Source organism: Pinus tabuliformis, chromosome 6 (assembly GCF_031772625.1).
Source record: "Pinus tabuliformis cultivar Carrire ecotype Pingquan chromosome 6, CPIR1, whole genome shotgun sequence".
Lineage (NCBI taxonomy): Eukaryota > Viridiplantae > Streptophyta > Pinopsida > Pinales > Pinaceae > Pinus > Pinus tabuliformis.
Window position 1 is genome coordinate 1,752,433,787 of NC_142292.1, and position 24,336 is coordinate 1,752,458,122.

Here is a 24,336-nt window from a genome sequence, read left to right on the forward strand (position 1 = left end):
GCCTCTTCTCCATTGAAATTCACCTCTGTAGTTATGGTTAGTGGATAAACTCATGACTTGAAGAGCATATTGATGCTTTTCATGATTACTTTATGAAGTACTTTATGAAATCTGTTGAAAAAATATATCTTGGTTGTAATGATTGAAGAGTGATTTCATGATTATGTTTTGTTTCATACATCTTAAGCTAGGATTTCCATTTCCAACATTGTTATTTCTATTGCATAGACTATGCTTCCTTTTGATGTACCATTCACACTCTGCAAATAGGTTAATGTTTACTTTTATGCAAATAGGATTAACATTTACATTCATGAAAAGTAGAATAGCCTTTTCTTTTTACAAAAGTAACTAGTATTTCCTCTCTGCAAAAGTAATTAGGTTTCCTTTCCATTTTTGCAATTAGTTTAGGCTTGGATTTCATGGCATTCACTTCATTGCATCAAATCAACAAAAGAAGGACACATTGCATGTTGCACATATAGTGTCGACACCTCTTAAGTTTGTAAGAACCTAGGGTTAATATTTTAAGTTGGTAGCCTTGGGAGTTGGAACATTTTTGTTGCAATACTAGGGCTCATCACTAGTGTAAGAAAAAATTATTCTTTTAATCAATTGAAGATCAAGACGAATGTTGGAGAAAATCTCAAAAACTCAATCACAAAATTAAAAAGTGGTACTTGATTCGACTTCAGTTCATTGTATAACAAGGAAGGCCAAAATCCAAATAAATTTATGAAATTAAATAGTCTTCAAATAATGCTCTTGTATAACCAACTTCTACTTCAAATAAATTTCAACTAGTAGTTCAAGTAACCAAATTTTGGATGCACGACCAGTACCTGGGAGAAGTGGTTGTGTAAAATTAAGTTCTAAAATTTTCATATAACAAAGCAAAAATTGATAAGACCATTCCAGTGAGGGATGCATGGTTCAAACCTGCCACCAACAAGACAAAATAACAAGCCATGGGACAAAACTCTTTATTATTGAAAAAAAAGGAATTGCTTCAAGAGGAATACACTGGTTAGGATTAGAAAACCCACCTGTAGGAAATGTGGACTCAGTAAACATTTACCTACATGTAAAAAAGTACCAATAATTACTTAGAATTTGATATGTGTTACCTCATGCATCGTTTCAAATAAATAAGTACAAATCTAAGTTATTGGTGAATTTTTTTGAAAAACTGGGTAATCCATTATCCTTTGCAAGGAGGTTTCATTGCTCCTCCAGTTGAGCTAATTCCTCATGCAGAGGCAGGACACACCTGTAAATAAAAATACTCTACCCATTAAACCAATAAAAAATAATGACAAATTCATAAAAAATAATGGAATAGTTATGGAAGAACAAGAAATAGTGCGGGGTGGAGCCATGATAGGAAAGTACCCGATGAAACTCCAGTTCTTAGGTCAAAGAATAACAACTCTAGAAACCCCTCCCATTATCGAGCAAACCCTCCAATAGGTGAGCGGACAAATGAGCTGGACCAAAAAGAGAGGGGGTAGGTGGTTACTCTTATTTCTTAGGTGGGTATATTTAATAATTTGATGCACATTATTTCTTATTTTCATCTTAGATTGAAAAAAAAAAAAAGTTTCCAAGAATCACAAAGCCCTGGTAAATCTCATTTTCAACTTAACAAAAGAAAAAAACCAAGAGATTTGAAGGAGGTTCAAAATCTCAAATATTTGTTCAGATATTAATGGATTCATAGGGCATTGAGTGAAAGGAGTAATAAGACAAATTCCCAAGTGAATTGATGTCCAAAACACCTCACAAAGCGATGTTGATGATTCATTGGAAATATGAGGAAAGAGAAAAAAATTTAAATAATATATTTATGTTAAGTGTTGTTGAATTATTCTTAGAAGTGTCGATGACATTTATATGTCGACACTCGATGATAACCTCAACAAAAATCGTATGAAAAAATGAACCATTGAAGCCTTGTCATAAAGTGTAATTTTTGAAGATCCGTTGAATTCCCATGAACCATTGGGCATCAAAAAAGCCAAATGAGTGACAAAAAAAGAGTCTTATGGATTATGTCAGTATTCAATTCACGTCACATTTTTTCCAAAAAATGATAGCCTACCAATGATTTAAAATTTTCTCTCAACACCAATGATGGAGATCAAGAGTTTTACCTCACAATTGAGGTGCTCAATTCCAATGGTTCCCAATTTACACTGATAAACATTTTGGTTAAGTTTTCATAGTGTCGATGAGCTAGGTGAAGTCCCTTGATGATTCTTTCGTATGAGGAAAGGAATACTCCACAAATATTTTCTTTAGTGGAGGGTTTTGTAACTTTAGTGTGCTCACTCACTAAAGCCTCATGAATGTAATAAATTTCTCTCTAAGTGAATATTCCCAAAATATACTTTCATGGGTTTACAAATATGTGTTGAAAAGTGATAACTTATACCTTTCCACCTAACAACGTTTAATGTAGCAAAGCATGACAAATAGATGATTTTCAATAGAAATGAGATTCGAAGGAGAAGAAAGATCTCAAAATTTCCTACAAAAAATGATGGATTCATCAAACATTGAAGAAAAATACTAATAAGACTAATTCCCAATAGCAATGATACCAAAAGCATCTCACAAACTAGTCTTGATGATTCAACGAGCATTGATAAAAAGGGAAAATGATTTAAATAGTTGATTTACAATAAGAATTCACATCGATAGAGGATTCTTCAAAGTTTCAATGATAGATTAGTGTTAGTGATGGATGATTAACTCAACAAAACTTGTCATGAATGAAGAACCATTAGATCCTTTTGGTAAGGTATAATGCTTGTAGGTTCCTTCAAACACAAATGTGCCACTAATCACCAAGAAAACTAAATGAGTTATGAAAATGAGAGTCTTGAGAACTATGAAAATATCGATTTTCCTTACCCTTTTAGAGAAACATCAATGATCCATCAAACATTTAAGCTTTTTTCTTAATGATCATGATCAAATATTGGAAATTTCACCCAACACTTATGTGCTCAAACCTTATGTTTCCTAGTTGACATTAATAAGTTTTTGGATAAGTTTGGATAGAGCATGGGTGAGCTAGGTGAAGCATTTCGATGATTCGTTGTGTCAATCTCAAAGTAGTTCCATTTGTGTATGCAATGTAAACATTTTTATGAAAATAAAGTGGCATGAATAATGAGAAACTGATTCTAGAGGGTCAGGGTGATTAAATGCTAGAAATACTATTAATATGCAGATAATTCATTGAGGAATATGAAGGGACACACAAGAATGTTCCATGAGGAACATGGAGAGACACAAGAAAAATAATAAAATGCATTTGAACAACATTATAGGGGATTTTTGGCTTGAAAATATTGAGCTGGAAAAGGAGAGAACATAGGAGACAACAACAGAGATAGAGAAATTCAAATTACCAAGAAATGTTGAACAAAAAAATGAATGTAGTTTTTAGTTCGCTAAGGAGTTGGAAGAAATAACCAGGTGAGGAATTGATTGTCTCTTGAGTCCCCGATGGCCTAGAGGGTGGAGATAGTGCTTCTCAAGAAATACTGATGATATGGGGTGGATGAATTGATCTTGGAAAATTTCTTGGGGATCTCTAGAATCTTCTTTGTTGTCTTCTATTTTACTCTGGATTTTGGAATCCCTAGCTCAGGTGGAACCACAATATTATGTCTTGAAGGGTGGAGTTTGTTAGTCTCTAGAACCCTTTTTGTGTTTTATTGATTTCAATTTAGTTGGTGGGTGGAGGTGGACGAATCTCTAGAGTCTCTATTTTAGCTGGTCGATGTGTGTAGTCCCTGAAGCAAAATATCCTTCAACCTCTGGAATTTGGCTTGGCTGTGACAACTATAAGTGAGGCTTGGTTGTAGTTGTCTATGGTTGGGTGGAGAGTCATAGTCCCAATCTCGTTTTTCCATTAGTCTATAGATCAATATCTCTTCATTTCTCAAGAAGCCAATAATTTATATACATATATGCCTATTTTCATTTATGGTTTGCAAATGATGTTTATAGATGGTATAGTTCATGATTTCTTTATCTTATGATTCAACAATGATTTGTTGTTACTGTGTAAAAGGTGTTGGAATAACACATGGTAGGTTTCGTTTAGTTTTGTAGTGAGACCTATAATCTTATTTATTGCAAGTGATATGGTTTTGATTAAATTACATGACTTTGTATATTTACTGTGTAAATTTCAAGCTACATGAAGATGCAATAGTGTGGATGTATAGAATGCATGGTTTACACTAACATATTGGTCAAAGGGATTATTTATTATGAAAATGTTTAGTTGCATTGGCATAAGTGAGTGCTCAACGATGTTAAAAAGCAATCTAGAAATATTTGAAATACTGTGTTGAATGCATGTTTAGTTTGTTAAATAATATTGGAAGATTTATTTCATGCTATTGGGTAAATTCTTGATTTAAGGGAAGGAAGTCTTGAATTCCATTCCATGTGGTCACATTCTATCATGCATGAAGCAAGAAGATCAATTCTTTGCTTTGTTTATGACTTGTTACACTTCTCCTTATTTTGGGAGTTAATGCACTTGAAAATGTTGTTAAATTCATGTCATGCATACGATTGAGTATTTATTAAGTTTAGCCTTAAATTCCTTATGTCTATATTAGCCATTAACTCCTAGAGATAGTGCTTGAAAAGTTGTAAAATTTTAAAAATTTCTAGCAATGTTAAAGTGCTAGAAATTGCAAAAAAAATTGCATTTTTTTTAGTGTACAGGTCGAAGGTTAGGAGGTTGCCCTAGACGGCTCGACCTCCAGCATGCTTTCCACTTGACCTCTAGTGGGCTGGTCTAGTTCTCCATGCCCATATACTAGGTGGTTGGGGGGTTTAGGGAGTCAGAGTGGTCAGGGGGTCAAACCCACCCAACCCTCTACATTACAGTGCCAATGAGATTCAGGTTGACACTGACCTAGGTCAAAGGTCAGGGGTTGGGTTTCCTATTGTTAAGTAATTACATCACGAATGTAGGCTATCCAATACATTCCTTGGGGTTCGTGCTTGCCATGTGGGCTACTACATGGGTACGTAAGGTACCACATGGGTGCATTAGGTTCCATGTGGGTCTTCCATGTGGGCACGTCAAGTGCCACTTGGGTTTCATGTTGATGTGGAAATGTATAAATGGCCAATATTTTAAGGGCCATAACTTTTGATTCGTAAGTTGGAATGAGATGGAATTTATATGATTGAAATCATCTTGATAATACAAACAAAATGGTGTTATTTATTTGAAATTCTTGAAAAGTTGGAAAAGTAAAACAAAATAGGTCTCTTTCCCATAATTGTACCTTGGAAGTTGGGTCAATAGAGTAACCACCACTTTCTAACTCTAGTTTGGTTTGGGTTAGGAGTGGGTGTGTTTTCGAGTGGTATCACAGCATCCAGGTTCAACACATAGTATGTATGGGCTCTATCATGGGTAAGTAAGAAGACAAAAAATTTGGTGTTAAAAGTTTATCTAAAATTAATTGATTGCATGCCTGATTGATATGTTTTTATTGTTATCGAGGAACTAACAATTTTTGTTAGAAAATATATTTTGTTGATGATGCATGCATGTACATGGGTGCTAACATGGTTGTTTGTTACAATTGGCCTTATTATAACAACTCTACAAAAGCAAGCTCATGGCATGATTTTTTTATTTATTTGTATTATCATATATCTAAAAATTGCATGTGCATGAAAATACACCACAAGAAGCACAAGATAGGGAAAGAAAAAAGAAATAAGGATAGGAATGGTATAATACAACTCTGATCATTCATTGAGTGGGTATGAAGAAGTGAGGGAAAGTGAAGAAGAGAGATCAGTTGGCCAAGGGGGAGGGGAAAAATATCATGATTGGATTGATACCTTTGGAGGCCTAAAGGCTGAAATATGAAGTATAAAAGAAGACAATGAAAGGTTTATAAAGGCTCAGGAGAGACAAGATGAGATGAATGCAATCATACTACAAAGCTTCTCATAATTATAGAGACAAAGGTAGCATGTTGTAATTATGGTGGTGATTGACAACTTGAGAAAGGTGGCTAACTTTTTAGTAGTTAAATCCACCAATTCAACAAATGAAGTGGCTCAAATCTTCATAAAAGATATTTTGAGGTTACATGCAGTTAACAAGAAAATTATTTCAGATAGAGATTCCAAGTTTACTTCCAAGTTTTGAAAAGAATTATTTGAAGAATTAGGGACAAAATTGGCCTTTAGTACAACTTATCATTAATAGATAGATGCAAAGTAGAGAGGAAAAATAGAATCCTATAATACATGTTAAGGATGTATGTAATGCACCAACAAAAGAAGTGGGAAGAGTATCTTCCACTTGCAGACTTTCCATGCAACAATGGGCACCAAGAATCTCTAAAGATGAGCCCATTTGAGGCATTGTATGGAAGGATTTCTAATACTCCTATTAGTTGGAGGGACAAAGCTCCGCGAAGTGGGGGCACGAAGGGACCCAATTTCGACTCCCTAACTCGGAGTCAAATCCTATCCTATAGCTTAAGACCTGCTTAGGATCAGCGATAGTCGACCCAGCTTCGGAAGCAAACGAAGCTCATTTCAAATGGAGGTCGCCTAGGAAGAGCATGTTATTAATCACCTCGATCGAAAGCCTCTATCTATAGACGTCCTTACTTGCTTCTTTCCCCTGGTCCACTAACCAATATGGTGAAAAAGTTCCTTATTGGGCCTAATATGCTAGAAGAAATGGAGCACCGAATGTAGATCATTAAGTAGAATTTAAAGATAGAAAATGATAGGAAAAATAGCTATGCGGATCAGCATAGGGTGCATAAAAGATTTCAAATTGGAGAACAAGTTTACTTGATAATTAAAACCAAGAAAAGCTCCTTGAGGATTAGGTCATATGCCAAGTTGGCACCACAACTTTATGGGCCTTTTGATATACTTGAAAGGATAGGATCAATGGCCTATAGGTTATCCTTACCTCCATAAGATAAAATCCATGGTGTTTTCCATGTTTCTTTACTTAAAAGATATGTACAAGATTCTAATCATGTGATTGATTGGTCTGTGATATAGGTGATATACTTTGTATTCAAAGGTCTTATTTAGAATTTGTGGACAAAGGACCTAAAACTCTACTAGAAGAGTGATGAGACTGATGGTTTCTCGCCTGTATTGATTGTAGTAATGTGAAGGTAAAGGGTAGGTGTTGGTAAAATTATATATATTCTAATTCTACCATTTAGTTATCGAATCTAGGATTGTCCGAGTTAGAGATGCAAGCATAGGAAATTTAGGATTAGAGCCTACTATAGCTTATGATAACAACTAATTTCGGCAAATCATACTTTGGGACAAATAAAATCAAATGGAAAATCACCATAAGGCCTATCACTAGGAGATAAAACAACTTAGTTCTATAAGGTTCTGGATCACGATCTTTCATCCTTGGATGTTCATGTGATCTATCGTGAAGAGATTGCTAAGATTTCAATATACTTCAATGAATTCTTGTAGTGAATATATAATCAAATGACTAAAAGTTAACAGTAAGGGAAACAAAATACTAGGTGTGTAACAACTAATGCTATAAAGGATATAAGTCGCAATCTTCCACACACGAGGGTTTCCATACAAATTTACAAGAGTAGCTCATTGATGTATTTAAACTTCAATGATTATTTGTTGTAGTGGATCCACTCATATGGTACAAGAAAACAAATAAAAATAATGAAAACTAATTAGATCCAAACTAGACTAGCTTTATATAATAAATAAATAAAGTATAACAAAAATAAAGATATAAAACATTTCAAAGGAGTTTAAAAACTATAAAACAATATGGAAATAGAATACTGAGATCAATAAGCTACTACATCTAAAATTTAACCAAACCTAAAATGTCAAAATACTAAGAAGAGTCATGATGTTAGAGAATTAGCAACATTTTATTAAGGAAAAATCAACATTGTTACATAGAGGCAACACTCAAGTTTCTTGCCATGATTAAGCTTTTAACCTACTATCTATGCCAAGCCCTTTTACAAGAAAAAATTTCCAACCTCCCAGATCTATTTTTAGCTTGAATATTTATACAAAAATAAGTTTGGATGGATCAAAACCAATCCCCCAATCTTTGATCTACTTGACTGGAAGTTACATTTAAAATAGTAAATGGAGATTTTAGAACACAAGATTGGGTGATTGTGATCCCCAAAATGCATATGAGATATTACATAATGATTTTTAGACTCTTAAAATAAGTGATATTCGTTCTCCATATAGTTAAGATGATTGATTTTACATTTTCCCCAAATCTGGGCATGATTTGGAAATCACATAGAATTGTGCATTTTTTACAAATTAGGCTTAAAGATCCTCATGTATATTCTAAATTGTCTTGTATTTTGGATATATGTTTTTATGAAGCCTAATTTACATACTTTCAACAAAAAACTCTCTTGAAATTTCCTGATTCAATTCCATGTCGTTGTAAATCATGCATGAAGTTGATAGTTTAGATACTTTTGCTAATCTAGGTTTTGCATAAATTTTGTACAAATCGGTTTTGAAGAACCATATGTAGCTTTTAAACTGTATGAAACTTTTGGAAACGACTTGATATATAAGTAAATTTATATGTTTATGAAAAACCCATTTTCCATATTCTTGAGATTTGCTAGTGTATGCACTAAAATCGAGGAAGAACATGGAAATTTCAAAATTGTTACCTATTTTTGGCTCTACTTAAATCATGTGCTAAGATCCAACACGTGTGAGCTGGTTATATTCCAATGCTTGTACAATCATATTAGGTCCATGTGGAACCTGATTTACCATGCTAGAGAAAAGAAACGCATATTTTATAATTTCGAATTTTTTCTCCATTCATGCAAGTGCAGAAGAGTATCGAACTGCAGAATTGGTACTAAACTAAGTACTAAACTTCAAAATTGTTATTGAGCTGGTAGAGAAATAGAAATTTTCACATTTGAACATGATTCTTGGCCACATAACCACACTAGTAAACCATCATTGGTAAAACCATGTTAAAAACACATTTAATGATTAAAAACATAAGAAATCCATCATAATTAACCACAAGGTAAAAGAGGTATATTTAGTAAAAGTTGGTGCTATAATTGTTATGGAAAGTGTCATAAATTAGGGAATATGACTTATCAATGGAAAATTTATATACTAAATGATATGAAATATTTAGAGCCCAACATTAGGTTGATTTCCTACTTTGTTAGTAGGCGTTGGGTTTGGAAATGTGATTAAGTAACTTCATGCATGCTTTAATTGTGAGAGTTTCTACACATGCTTGATTCATTTCATAAACATGAAAAGTAATGAGTAAAGGCATGAGCTAATGCTTGTATGATAAATTGTTTCTAGTTTAATTCCCTTAAGGTTGTAGATGCCTTGATTTCTAGCCTTGACGTAAACAATGAATTTAAATTGTTGTTTGGTCTCAGTACAAGAGGTCAAATGAAATTAATAATGTTGGTTTGGGCATAATAGTCATTTTCCAATTATAATTAAATTTGTTAGTGGAATTGAAATCCTTTGAGAGATGATATGCGCATGCGCATGTGCATGCAACAATTTTGGCTTCTAAAAATTTATGTTGAGACCAAATATGCTTATTTATGTCATGGATTTTGAGACATGTGGTTAATATGTAAATTGATATATGTGTTCAATTGTAGGGCAGCGTGCTTGGTGAAACATGGAAAAGAAATTGGTATACCTTATTTATTTATTAATGCACTAAAATTGTGTGTGAATGTCAACGTATTATAAACTTTAGAACAACAAAAATAGGAGCAGTTGGAAAGAGTTCCAAGCATTTGAGACAACAAATTTCACTACTGCAAGATAAGTATCAAAGGACCCCTTTTGAAAGAAATTGGAAGGGAAGTGCAAGTTTAAAAGGGATACCATGAAATCTTGAAGAAGGATAGGACTAAGTTTTATCCGTGAAATATTGAAAACACTGAAACTCATGGGGTTGAATGGGTATGTTTATTGATAAATTGATATTTTGTGTTCCTCTATTGGATTTATGTTTGATATGACATTTTTTTACCGTTGATTGGTTCATGGCCATGCCACTTTGTTTATGATGTTGAATTAGTGTTTGGTTTGCTATGCTTCCTTCATTTTATTTTTCTTCTCATTCTTTCCTTCTATGTTTTGGGAGTCTTAGGAATTTTTTGGGGAAAGAGGAAAACTAAGGGAGCTCGAGAAGAGATAAGTGGAACCTAACAAGAAATGTAAATACTTGGAAAAATCCTAGTGCATGAATAAAGGCAGCCGGAGGTAGGAAAGAGAAATATAAGAACTGATTGGGCTAGTTGAGTCCATAATGGATAAATGGATAGTGGTAAGACAACCATGAAAAAGGGCAACAAGAAAAGGTAAAATGAATGAGATTGAGGTAACAAACACCTTGGCCAAGTTGGGAATTGTTGTTTTCATTGTTGGGCATGCTTTGCATAAATAAAGGAAGTTCTTTTAACCTTGACTTTATGGACACATGTAATTATGTGTTGTATACATGATTATGTTGATGAGTACATATGTATATGAAAATTCCATTGTCTAACAAGGTTGTTAGGGGTCATTCTTGTGGAATAATGAATATTTTTATTTATTTAGTGTAGATGTGAATGGTATAAAAAGTTTTATGGTTTTATGAGGAATCAAGTGAGAAAGGTAGCCCTAGTGGATCTATGATTTTAATATCATGTGAATATGATTTTGACGTTATTTCCGTATTTATAATATGGATAGTGAATGTTGAAGGATATATTAACAAAATGGAAGTAGTGTGAGCTGTAGCATGTTGGGACAAGAATGGATAATTGAAAAAACATGACAAATCCTGGATTTGGACTGTGGATGCTTGTAGCGAAGTGCGGGAAGGACACTAGAGGCAATACTGCATGGTTCACATAAATAAAGACGGTGTGGTCTCTGGATTCTATTTTACAATGTGTTGAGTCATCTGTATATGTACATATGTTATGTATATGTGGAATTGTGTTATATATTTGTGTATTGTGTTATATGTTCATGTTGTGTATTACATTATAAGGTGTAATGTGTTTGGTATGGGACTTGTTGTAATTTTATTTCCAAAACCATCACATTCATAAATGTTTTAATGATGTTTAGAACCCACCATTGTGGTTCATCATCAGGATGAAAAAAGACTTGGATGGAGGTGGGGTAGCCTTTGAATTCCCAACAATAATATTATGATGACAAAAGAATACCTAGTTTGGTAGTGACTTCTTGGTTTGGTAGTGTCCATACTTATGGGGTAGCGAATGGGATTATATATATGTGTGTGTATATATATATATATATATATATATATATATATATATATATATATATATATATATATATATATTCATCATGGGTTGGAGGGAGCCTTTGGATTCCCTTGATGATTGAGGGTGGAGGTGCACCTCTAGATTCTTTTATTGCCTTAGGCAACTGATCCTACGTATGGAAGAGAAGAGAAGGCACTAGGTTCTTGTTTGGTTTTGAAATTGGTCCAGTGTATGTACGAAAAGAGAAAAGGAAAATAGATGATAATGGTTGGAAAACTAGTCTAGTGTGTTTAAAGGTAGAAGAAAAGAACAAATTAAGATGAGTATCAATATTTCATTTAGCCTTTTTTTTTTAAATTTCTATATTATGAACACAATCTGATTTATGATGATTGGGTTTTGAGCTAACTAGGTGCGATATTATTGTACATGATGATTTGATCGAGGAGCTAATTTGACTTGTGATAGGAACCAAATGAAATTGTAAATGTGACCTCATTGATGAGCTACTAATGTGGTATGATTTAAGTTTATTATAATTGCTTATGGTGAATTTAATGGAAAATTTATGTGCTTTGATGTAGGAAAGTTCAGAAATCTCTTTGTATGAGTGGTCGTAGTTGGATGCAAGAGTGTTAGAAATAACAGTAAAAGGAAATTAGAGCATGCAACAATATGTTGGTAAAGTACTTTAGGAATAGAGCCCTTACGGGAAGATGGTACCCAATAGTGTGCATTGCTTTCCATATGCAGGCTATGACTGTTATGATGGTTTTGAGGTAGGTACATGCCTTAGTTTTGGGAATTTTCAATGTGAGGAAACCTTTCCAAGGAATGGATAACACTTAGAACTGGGAAGTAGAGAAGGGGATGCTTGAACTTGGAAGGTGAGTGACTTCAAGGAAAAGGATGTTCGAATTTCCCGAGGCACTAGGAAGCAAAGAAGGGAAGGCCTAGAAATTAATTTGTTTTTGGTAATTAGTATAGTTATTTGGCAATGAAAACCACATTAGGGGTGTGCCTAGGAAACAATGAGTTGAGGATTGTTCATTGAAGAAACAAGGAGAGTAAGGATTAAAATGTTGGACATGGGAGGTAGGAAACACTCCAAGGAAAAGAACAATCTAAGTTGGGCTGGACACATCCAAGCTTCCAAAGACTGCAAATAGGACCATTGGAATATGGTTGAATTATAAGTTGATGTTTACCATATCTTTTGGTTGTTGGTTGAAGAAAATGCATAAAATATTTTAAATATTATAGAAAGTTGTGTGTATAAAGCTCCATAAACTGTATTTTTTGTTTTAAGCATGATTTTGGTGTTTCATATGGAATAAGAACACCGAGGACGATGTTCCCCCAATACGGAGCAGTTTTTGACAACCCCAAAGTAGTTACATTTATGCATGCAATGTAAACGTTTTAATAAAAATAAAATGGGATGAGTAATGGGACACAAATTTCAGAGGGTTGGGGTGATTAATTACTAGAAATATATTAATATGTATAAAATTCAATGAGGAATATGAAGAGACACACAAGAAATTTCCATGAGGAACATGGAGAGACATAAGAAAAATAATAAAAGGCATTTGAACAACATTAGAGGGGATTTTTGGTTAAATGTTTTGAGCTAGAAAAGGAGAGAACACAGGGGACACCAACAAAGATAAAGAAATTCAAATTACCAAGAAAGGAAGAACAAAAAAAAGGAATTAAGTTTTCATTGGTTAAGGAGCTGGAATAGATCACCAAGTGAGGAATTGATTGGCTTTCAAGTCCCCAGTGGCCTGGAGGGTGGATATGGTGCTTCTCAGGAAATCCCAAAGGGATGAGGTGGAGACATTGATTCTAGAAAATTCCTAGGGGATATATAAAATGTTTTTGATGTATTTTTATTTTACCATGGATTTTGGAATCCCTACCTTGAGTGGAACCACAATGTTATGTTTTGAAGGTTGGAGACTGTTAGTCTCTAGAATCCCTATGTGTTTTAATGGTTTCAATTCAATTGGTGGATGAGGTGGTTGAATCTTTGGAGTCCCCTTTTGATCTGATGGATGTTTGTAATCCCTGAAGCAAAAGATCCCTCAACTTCTAGAATCTGGCTTGGAAGTGACAATTACAAGTGAGGCTTGGCTATAGTTGTCTATGGTTAGGTGGAGAGTCATATTCCTAGACTTAGTTTCCCATTAGTATTCGGATAAGTATATATTATGTTCCCAGGAAGCTAATACTTTATATACATATATGCCTATTTTCGTTGCTGGTTTGAAAATGGTGTTTATTGATGGCATGGCTCATGATTTCTTTATCTTATGCCATGACCAATGAGTTGTTATCATTGTGTAAAAGGTGTTGGAACAACATGTGGCCAAACTAGCTTACTTCTTGTAGTGACTAACATGCAATATTCCTTATCTCAGTGATATGGTTTTGAATAAATTACAGGACCGTGCATAGTTACTATGTCAATTTCAAGCTACATGAAGAAGTGAAAATATGGATGTATATAATGCATGGTTCACACTAACATATTGGTTGTAGGGATTATTTATTATGAAAATGTGAGCTACATTGAAATGAGTGCTTAACAATGTTAATAAATAATGTGGAAATATTTGAAATCTTGTGTTGAATGCATGTTTAGTTTGTTGAATATTCTTCAGAGATTTATTGCATGCAATTGGGTACATTCTTCATCGAAGGGAAGGAAGTCTTGAATTCCATACCCTATGGTTGCATCTATAATGCATGAACCATGAAGATCATTTTTCTTCTTTGTTATTAATTTGTTACAACTATTTGTATTTTGGGAGTTAATGCACTTAGAAATGTTGTTAAATTGATATCATGCATATGATTGAGTATATCTTAAGTTTAGCCTTAAATTACTTATGTATCTATTAGCCATTAAGTGTTGGAGGTAGCGCTTGAAAGTTTGTAATAATTAGAAAATTTCCAGCACTGTTAAAGTGTTAAAAATTGCAAAAAAAAATTCATTTTTATGGTTTGCAGGTGAGAGGTTGGGAGGTCCACCTAGAAGGCCCGACCTGCAATAGGCCCACCTGGTTCTTCGCATCCACAGGTCGAGTGGTCATGGGGATCAATGAGTTGGGGTCAATGTAGGGGGACAAACTTGTCTGATCCTCTACATTATAGTACCGATTGGATTTAGGTCAACCCCGACCTAGGTTAGAGGTTGCGGGTTGGGCTTCTTAGGATGCCAACCATCAAATTCCTTGGGATTTGTGCTTGCCATGTGGGAAAATACATGGGTACATATGGTACCACGTGGGTTTCCCACATGGATGCATCAAGTGCCATGTGGATGCATCAGGTGCCACTTAGGTGTCATGCTAACATGGCAAGGTGTAAATGGTCACTCTTTGAAGGGCCATAACTTTTGACCTGTAAGTCAGATTGAGGAAAATTTTATATCATTGAAACCATATCCAAAATATGAACATAATGATTGAATTTATTTGAAATTCCAGAAAAGATGGAAAAAGGTAAAAAAAAATTGCTCCCATTCCCATAATTGTACCTTGGGAGTTGGGTCAAGAAAGTAACCACCACCTTCTAACTCTGGTTGCGTTTGGGGTTATGATGGGGCGTGTTTCCATTCATCCATATTGGAAAACAAAGATCCCTAAATAATATTTTCGAGGTAGGGTTTCAAAGCTTAGGATAAGGCTTTGGGGTAGTAATGATGTGCCCACCCATCGAGGTTTGATGAACATAATAAACCATGTCATGCTATTTCCTAAAATATAATTTTGAAGGTTTATGAAAATGTGTGGAAAAAAATAGAAGTTATACTTTTTCAATTGACATTGATGAATGCAATAAAATGTGAAAAAAGATGTTTTTCATAAGTATCAAAATGGTTAGAAAAAATCTTTTTCATGCCCTTAATGCACTAGGCTTTTATGTAATGGTGAATGTAACATGCAGGGCTACATTTAAACCTTAATATTTAGCAAACCTAATGATCATGATTAGGATTTAATTCCTTTTATATTCCTATATTTCATCCTCACTCATTAAATCTACATCCATACAATAAACACTCACTTTTTTTTGTGTTTGGATGATAAGTGGCATAATCAAATGTACACCCTAAAAGTAATTTGTAATCAATTATCAACTATAGGGGGTGAAATTCTTGGTTTGACATAAGTTTTCTACCATATCACTAGTAATCTTTCATTAATTTTAGTTTCATTAATACCAAACATGCTTAGGTTCTATTAATTTTGCAGTGATACCCTTATTTTTGGAACAATAAATATTGATTTGTAACTTTGAATATCGATCATTGCAAATAAAATATCTTCAAGAAGAGGTCTAGTTTGAAAATACCCAAAGAAACTAAAGGGAATGGGAAAGGCACCAAAAAAGGCATCCAGTCTAATGTTAACATAAAAGGTAGAGCCAAAACTAGTAAAAAGTGTCAAATAAGTCATCTCACTGCCTCTAAGAAAATTATCTGCACATGCACCGCTATATGGGGATACCAATGCTAGAACCAGTCAAAAATTCCATGTACTAGGATGGAATTCCCTCTTCATTGAAATAAATAATGAAGATTATCTTGAGAATACACCACATATAAACCTTTCTTTCAACAAGATGGATGATTTGGTTTTTCTAAACATCAAATATTTTAGGTGATGTTGTTAGAAAATTATATATTACAGAGCAATGGAACACATAGAATATTGCAGAAATATAAACACAGAAAACGCACAAAACAAGAGAGACACAGATATACGTGGTTCACCCAGTTTGGGCTACGTCCACCCCGAACAGCCAGTCCTTCCTTTCTATTATCCAGCAAAATGAAGAGATACAACCTACAGCAAAGCCGCTGTAATATCCTCTGTTTTCTCTCACAGTCTCACCTCTATGTTTCTCGCTCACCGAATACACATCTATCTCACAGCCTCAAATACAATGCCCTCATATAAAAAGAGGGGTTGCCTTCTAGGGCAAAAAACCCTAAACTAAACATAAGTTCTACCGTCAGATCATCCGCCTAATGAACGGCCCAGATTGACTAGAAATTACTATACTTTTACAACGCAATTTTACAGCTGTTTTTAGCTTCGGGGGCGCTGCCCCCGAAACCCCCCGCCAGGGGGGGGCTCCCCCATGGCAGCAATTATTTTACGGGCGGCGTTGCCGCCCCATTTTTAACTGGGGTCCAATATACCGGTACTATAGAAGATAATTAGGCTCCACACCAAACAGATGTTTGGTTGAAACAAGGGCATTAATGCTCCCTTGTATCAAGGCATTGGAATGGGTCATTAGCCATACCAACTATGACAAGTATGTTTATTTTTGTAGCATTGGAAGGTCTCCAACATAGGCTTGGTGTCTTAGCATGTGGAAGTGAAATCCCCTTTAGGTGGTTGTTCAAGAAGAGAAACTAATATGATATCCTTCTTAAGTTTACCTTAGGAAAAGTACATTGATAAATTAAAATTATTAATGTAATATTAGGCTGATGTTTTATCTAAGGATAAATATTTAATTGTTTAAGTGACTTAGATCTAATCTCCAACATTGATCTAAGTAATCTACGATTTAAACCTATCCCTCAATCGCTTTGGAGATTAGGGATTTGGACTTGGAAGAATGACAAAAGAAGCCTGAGAAAGAGGAAGAAGAAACATATAATATTGTAGCTACTCAGGTGAGAGTGAGAAATTTGAGAGAAATATATGTTGAATTGCATATTTTTGTGAGTCACAAGGCTGAGGGGAGAAGAAAATATAGCAAGAGAAAATTTTCAGCAATAAGAAAACTAACAGAGATCGTGCACATGGGAAGTTCCTAGTAGATTGGGCCACATTTGGGATGCACATAAGGCTGAAGGATGGTCACACAAGTGATTGGGAGGCTTGAATTTCTGCTATAAAATTATTGAGGTTTCTATATAATTTCTTTGTACTTTCTATGGGTCATTTTCCTTGGTTAGGGATCTTGATGATTTCTCTGAGTCAATTGATTATGATGAGAGGTGGGAGGGCAAAATTTCATTGTTTTTCTCTCTGATTTTGTGAGTTATTTTTTTTTTTGTTTCCACTATAAAATTGTTGTTAAAAGTGCCAAGTATTGTTATTTCTAACTTTAAGAAATTAAATTCTATTTACTAGTAAGAGAAAAATTTTGGGCATAAAATAAATATATGAGACAGAAAATATGATTGAAACTTAGAAAATTAATATCACACTAGAGAATTGATCAAAATATGTGAAGGAATATCAGTGGATAGGGGTTTGAAATAACAACATTTTTATATTTCTGTAGCATCATTTTTATTTTTCAGCAAGGGGTTTTTGACGGAAATTGATCTTGTGAGATGACATCATCAATTATGTGATTTGAAGATAGGTTGGAGGAAGGTGAAAAATTTATTCCATGGAAGGATAGGATCACCATTTTTTTGATGGAAAATAACCTTTGGGAATTTTCTAAAAAAGAGATCCAAGTTCCTTCGGATCCTACACAAGCAATTGAACACAATCTTAAATATTTGAAGGCTATAAGGACCATATTTAATATTATGAAGGACCACATGATCCCTCACATCATAAGGCATAAAAAAACTCATCAAATGTGGAAAACCTTAGTAAATATGTAACAAAGTGAAAACCAAAATAGAAATATGGTGTTAAGAGAAAAGCTAAGTAATATTAAAGTTAATGGGTTTGAAACTATAGCCTCATAATTCACAATAATTTAGTAGGTTCAAGATGAAATTACAAGTATTTGGGAAGTTGTGGATGAGGATTAACTTGTTAAGATATCCTTACGTGGTTGTACCAAGTAATGGGCTACCTTTTTCAATATGTATCCTTGCTAGAGACATGCTTAATAAATAGACCAGGTTGTGATATGACTTCACCCAAAAGTAGATTCATGAGAGTTTGATATCTAATGGACAACGTAGAGGTGGAGATGAGAAAATTTCTCTTGTTGGGAAAGAAAAGAAGGTAAAGGGTAAATCCAAACAAAACTGGAGTGAAGGATGACCTTCACTGGGAGAGAAAAAGAGGGACATAAGAAAATTTAAGTGCTTTTCATGTCACAAATATGGTCATTATACTAGATAATGCCCCACCAAAAAGAAAGTAAAAGGGAATAAATCAAAAACTATATATGTCAAAATGGGTGAGCTATGTGATAAATTCTATGAGGAGTTTACATTGGTGTCGTATCTTTCAGGAACCATGACACATGGTGTATGGTACAATTATGCATAACTATCAGTTATAGAGATATCAACTATTGGGTGTTAGGATACTGGGTATTAGGAGAATGAGGAATAGGATCCATATCGTGTCATACATACTCCTAATACTAATGGATCCCAACAATATCTGTTAACTATCAGAGAACATTTTGATATTGGATGAGATGTTAAGGGCATGATATGAGGCTATTGAGTATCAACATGTTAGGACATTAGCTATTGAGGTTTCCCCTCAATACCGGTAGAATCCAATAAGGTTTTGATGGTAGGTTAGGATATTAGCTATTGAGGTTTCCTCTCATTACTGGTAGAACTTGATACAGTTTCGATGTGTTAGGTCTATATGGTAGAAAGACATGTCTTAGGTGATGTGGCATGTTGTCATATATGATGATGTAGCAAGGATGTCTTAACATGGAATAATGTTGTTTATAGTGTGCAACAATGATGACGTGACAATTGATGTGGCATAGATAGGGATATGTCCCTATAAGGTGTCTACCACATAGAAATGGTATGGATGCTAATGTGGCACTTGGACATAACTTTATGTCCAGACCTTGGATTGAGATGAAAATTATATTGTTTGGAAGATCTCATCGAACAAAAGATGATGGTGGTATCATAAATGAGTTTTTAGGTGGTTAAAATAAGAGGAATTTCAACAACCTCACTTCCATAAAGTAATCTTAGAGGTCAGACCTCAATACCTTGCATCCTTAATCAAGCATTAGGGTTATGGGTATGTTACCAAATCCTGATTCCATAGTTGAGAAGGTAGGGTATTTAACATGATTTAAGAATAATATGGGATATTATTCTTTTCCATATCTATGGATATACTCTTCCATGTCGAATTTTCTTTCACACCCAATGAATTTTAGACCATATTGAAGGGTTTGTTCATGAAACAAGACATACTAAAAGAACAACAACTGGAGAATGATCTCAACTTGTTGAGACCAAATAATTTTGTCATTATGAAAGGTTTTTTTCAAAAACTTTATACTTTTGTTGCTAAAAATGGAGGCATGTTGATAAAAAAGAAAGAGGAGCATCTAATATTCTCTATTCTCTTGAATCTAGGTCTTCATTTCTTGCTTTCATAATTCAAGACTAATAATTAAAGAAATACAAAAATTTCCTCCTATGGATGCATTCATTGAATCACTTGTACAAAAGAGATATAAGATCATAAAAATGGGTGTTCTCGAGAATTTCAAATTCAATGCGATTTCAGTATAGGAAATTAGCACGAAAAACATTAAAAAAAGGTAAAAGTCAAAAGGAAAAAATGAACTTGATAAAAAATAAGGAACAAAACTCAAATCCATTAAGGATTATTCTAACTCCAAATCTGGTAAATCAAAGGAGAGGTCCCAATGTAGCTATTGTAATAAATTATATCGTCTAGAAAGATCATCCATGAAGAATATTGTCGATCAAATGACAGAAGCTCTCCAACAAATTAATATTGAAGCTTAAATACTAGAAAATTCCAAGAAAAGGGTTGGAAATTAGCCACCCAAACATCAAGGTAAATAAAATTCTTTTGTTTCTATTTCTTCTTAACCTAATATAGGGATTTTAGACTATGGAGCCTCATATCATATGACTACATCACAAAATACTTTATCATCTTTGGGACCTTGCACCAATCCTCCCATCTAATGGGAGATGAAAATCGTATGAAAGTACCTAGATAAGGAAGAGAAAATCTAGAGAATGGTTTTTTCTTTTTAAATATCTTACATGTTCCAAAACTATCCATAAATCTATTCTTGATATTATCAGATAAAGCATTAATGCATAGCAGAGGAGGTAGAATTCACCCTAGCTTCAATTGCAATCTCAAATGTGCTAGATTTCTCCAAAATTGTTGTCAAGCAATTAGATCACCATTGTAGGTATATTCCTCAAATTTTGTTCCTAAGTATGATTATGTTGTGCTTTTAACACATGCATATGAAGAATCTAGATTATGTCACACAAGGTTTGGACAATTTTATTTTTAGGTATTTGCAACAACTAATCATGCAAGAAAGGGTAAATGGTCTAGCCAACATAAAGTTTAGAGATGGAGTTTGTCAAGGCTACTTACTTGGAAAACATCCTTAATATCTTGAAGAGAAATTCAAGAAAGGGAAAACATGGAGAGAATCATCAATCCTAAATTATTTTCACGTTCATATAACAAGTTCCCACAACCATCGATGAGAAAATCCAAATACGTTCGTAATTTCATTAATGATTCGTTGAGATATAGATTGTCCATTTTGTCAAATTCAAATTTGAAGTATTTGAGTATCTTAAAGATTTCAAGGAACTTGCATAAAATCAAATAAGGTTAAAATCCTTCATACATACAATGGGGGAATATGTGAATAAGGATTTGGAACTTCTAAATTTTTTGAAGCTAGCATATAATTTCAATGCATAATTCCCTATACTCCACAAAAAATGGAGTAGTTGAGAGAAAGAACCCGCCTTTGAAATAAATGGCCAACTGCAAGATATCTTCCTCCAAAATTATGGGTTGAGGGAATAAATTATGCAACATACATTCAAACTAGAGTCCCGCACAAATCCTTGAAGGGATTGAAACCATTTGAAGCTTGGAGCAGTAAGAAACTAGAAGTCATAGACTCATATTTTTAGATTTTGTGAATAGGTCCACATCACTTCTGATAAGTTGAAATATTTTGAACCCAAAAGATGAGATTTTTATTTTTTTGGTTATGTAGATAGTTTAAAGTGGTATAGTTTTCTAGATCCTTTCATAGATAAACTATTCATTAAGTTAAATGTCAAATTTGAAGACGGACCCTTGCATGCACTCTGGGAGGAAACTACTATAGCTTCTTTACTTATTCTAGATGATGAAATTAGAGGTGATTCTTTGTGCTATTTATATTGTATTTCATATCAAATTTAAGATTCTTATTTATATATTCATGAGAATGTTATTCTTACCTAGATTACAAATCACAGTGGGAAGAACAAACTTTACAGGAAACTAGTGATCTAGTGGGTGATACTATCAATCCATAGAGAACTAGATCTCAATTTACAATGTTTCACAAGACCTTATTACTATACATCTAATAGTACACTTTCATTTTTATGTGGTTATCACATATAATAGCCAATGTTATGCATAGGTTGAAGGAAAACCTTATTGGGAAGCTGCTATGAATGAGGAGTACAATTCCCTCGTTAAGAACTACAATTGGGATTTACTTTTGCTTTCCCTCGATTGGGAAATTATTTGATGCAAGGGTATATACGAGACAAAGAAGGTAGTAGATTAGGGAAAATTTGAAGGATGGAAATTTATTTTAAAGTATAGAAATCTTGGTTAATCTTACTAGTCCCTAATATGAAAACTATAAAATATTTGGTGAAATTTTTGTAAAAATATTCAAATTTCTATTGATTTTATATAATTTCGATAAAGTTTTTGCATTTTTTAAGATAACATAATTTATCCTATAAAATTTGGTGATCCATTTTTATAAAAAATAAAAATTGGTGAATCTTTCTTAGGCAAAAGCATGGAAAATTATCCCATTTGCAAAATTTATCCCCTAAAGTTTTCGTTGCAATGGATAGAATTGTAAGAAAATACAAGGGCTGACCTTAGGCAATTGTTTTCCACAAGTTCATTGGATCAAATAAAATGATATCTTTGTACCAATATCCAAGATGGAATCGATTCAAATTGATTCACTATTGTAGTAACTTTAAAAGTGGGAGGTACATCATATCAATGCCAATAATTCATTTATTCATATAGATATTGAGGAGGAGATATATATGAGTAGTAATATGGGTATGTTAAGGATCCATCACTTGTTTGCAGATTGAAAAATTCATTGTATGGCCTTAAACATGTACCCTGTGGTTGGTATTCAAACATGAACTCATACCTTCTCTCAAGGTTTCATTCATTGCAAATTTTATCTAAATGTGTATATGTTGAGACATATTGATTCTCTCTTTTTGATAGAATTATATGAAGATGATTTAATAATCACATGGAATTTAGTCTCAACCATTCTTATAGTGAAGTTAGCCTTGCATGACAAGTTTTCCATGATAGATATGGGACTACTATATTACTTTATTAGTCTCAAAATTGGCTAGTTTGATTTAGGAATCAATATGAAATATTCCAACCATTCCAAAAATCTACTTGTCAGGTTTTAGGTGAAAAATTGTAAGAAAAGTGCATCACCCTTCCTATCTAGGGTCAATCTATAATATGTTGTTGCTATGAATTTGGTCAACCCTACCAAGCATCAATAGTTGGTTGGGAGTCTTCTATACCTTTCCCGCTCTTGAATATATATCTCATACATTTTTGGGGTTGCTTCAGAGACATGGAGTTGCATGAACTACACTAGAAGAATGTTAAATGAATACTTTAGTATGTCAAGGGTGTTGCTAGCTTTAGAATACATTATGCAATCGATGTAACTTGGGTCCTGTTGGCTATGTAGATATAGATTGGGTTAGAAATGACATATATCATAAATACACGTTAAGTTATGTCCTTGGATAGGGATCCAACCCTATATGTTTTCTAGTAAAAAGCAATTTTCCGTTTCTTTTTTATTACATAGGATGAATATAGAGGTGTAGTTGATGCTACAACTTAGAACATATGGTTACAACACTTCCTCACATAATTGATTTATAGTTTTATTGATTGATTGTTATCTAGGGTAATAATTAGAGTACATTGAAGTTGTATAGAGATCCAATAAATAAACAAAGAACCAAAACATATAAAGGTACACATGAACTTAATATAAGGACAAATCCATGATTAGGTCATCGATCTACAATGTTGTCCTTCTTCAAAACACGTTGTAGACATATTCACAAATAATTTCACCAAGAAAGAGTTTGCATCATTGTGAGATCTCATGGGGTGAAGGGCACAACTAAATAATAACTAGCATAGTTAGCATTACCTTTTGAGGGAGATTTCCCCACTAGGTTTTCTCTTTTCGCCTCATCTTTAATGTAATTTTCCTAGTTTCTTTTTACATCGATACTTGACATGACTACATATTGCTAAGACGCATTTACTATGCATATCTTAGTTGTGCTTCATGAGGGATACGCATGCTTAATTCATACTTTCTTAATTTCTATTGTTAATAGTTCACTTGGTCTTAGATACTCTTGCTCATGTCAGAATATTCTCCTCCTAGAAAAGTGCACACTTCTTCTTGAGTTATGGATCAATTGTATTTTTGTCACTCAAGTGGAGTTTAGTTCTGCATGCACCACTAGCTCATTAGTTGACTCATTCATGCCAGTTTTAGAATAATCACCAAGCTATAATTCATGTGCATAAAGCTAAGAAGGTGGAACTGTTATGCATGCTTGAACTATCCATTTGTGCATGGATGGGTTAATTAAGGCTTGTTATGCATGCATAAATTTTAGTCACTTCACTTGTGCATAACTAGTTAACTAAGAGAATTCCATTGCATGGCTGATTAACTGAGATTATGGCATTTTTTCACTGATACTTACCTATATTAATGGAATCACAACCTACTATGCGTTAGCTCTCTCACGAAGAGTATTTCATATGTTACTCATTCATTCTTAGAGTTAATATAATTTCACTCATTCTCCCTTCATTTCATTTGCTATCAAGTTTGCAATTGTTGTTATTTCTTCTTTGCAATT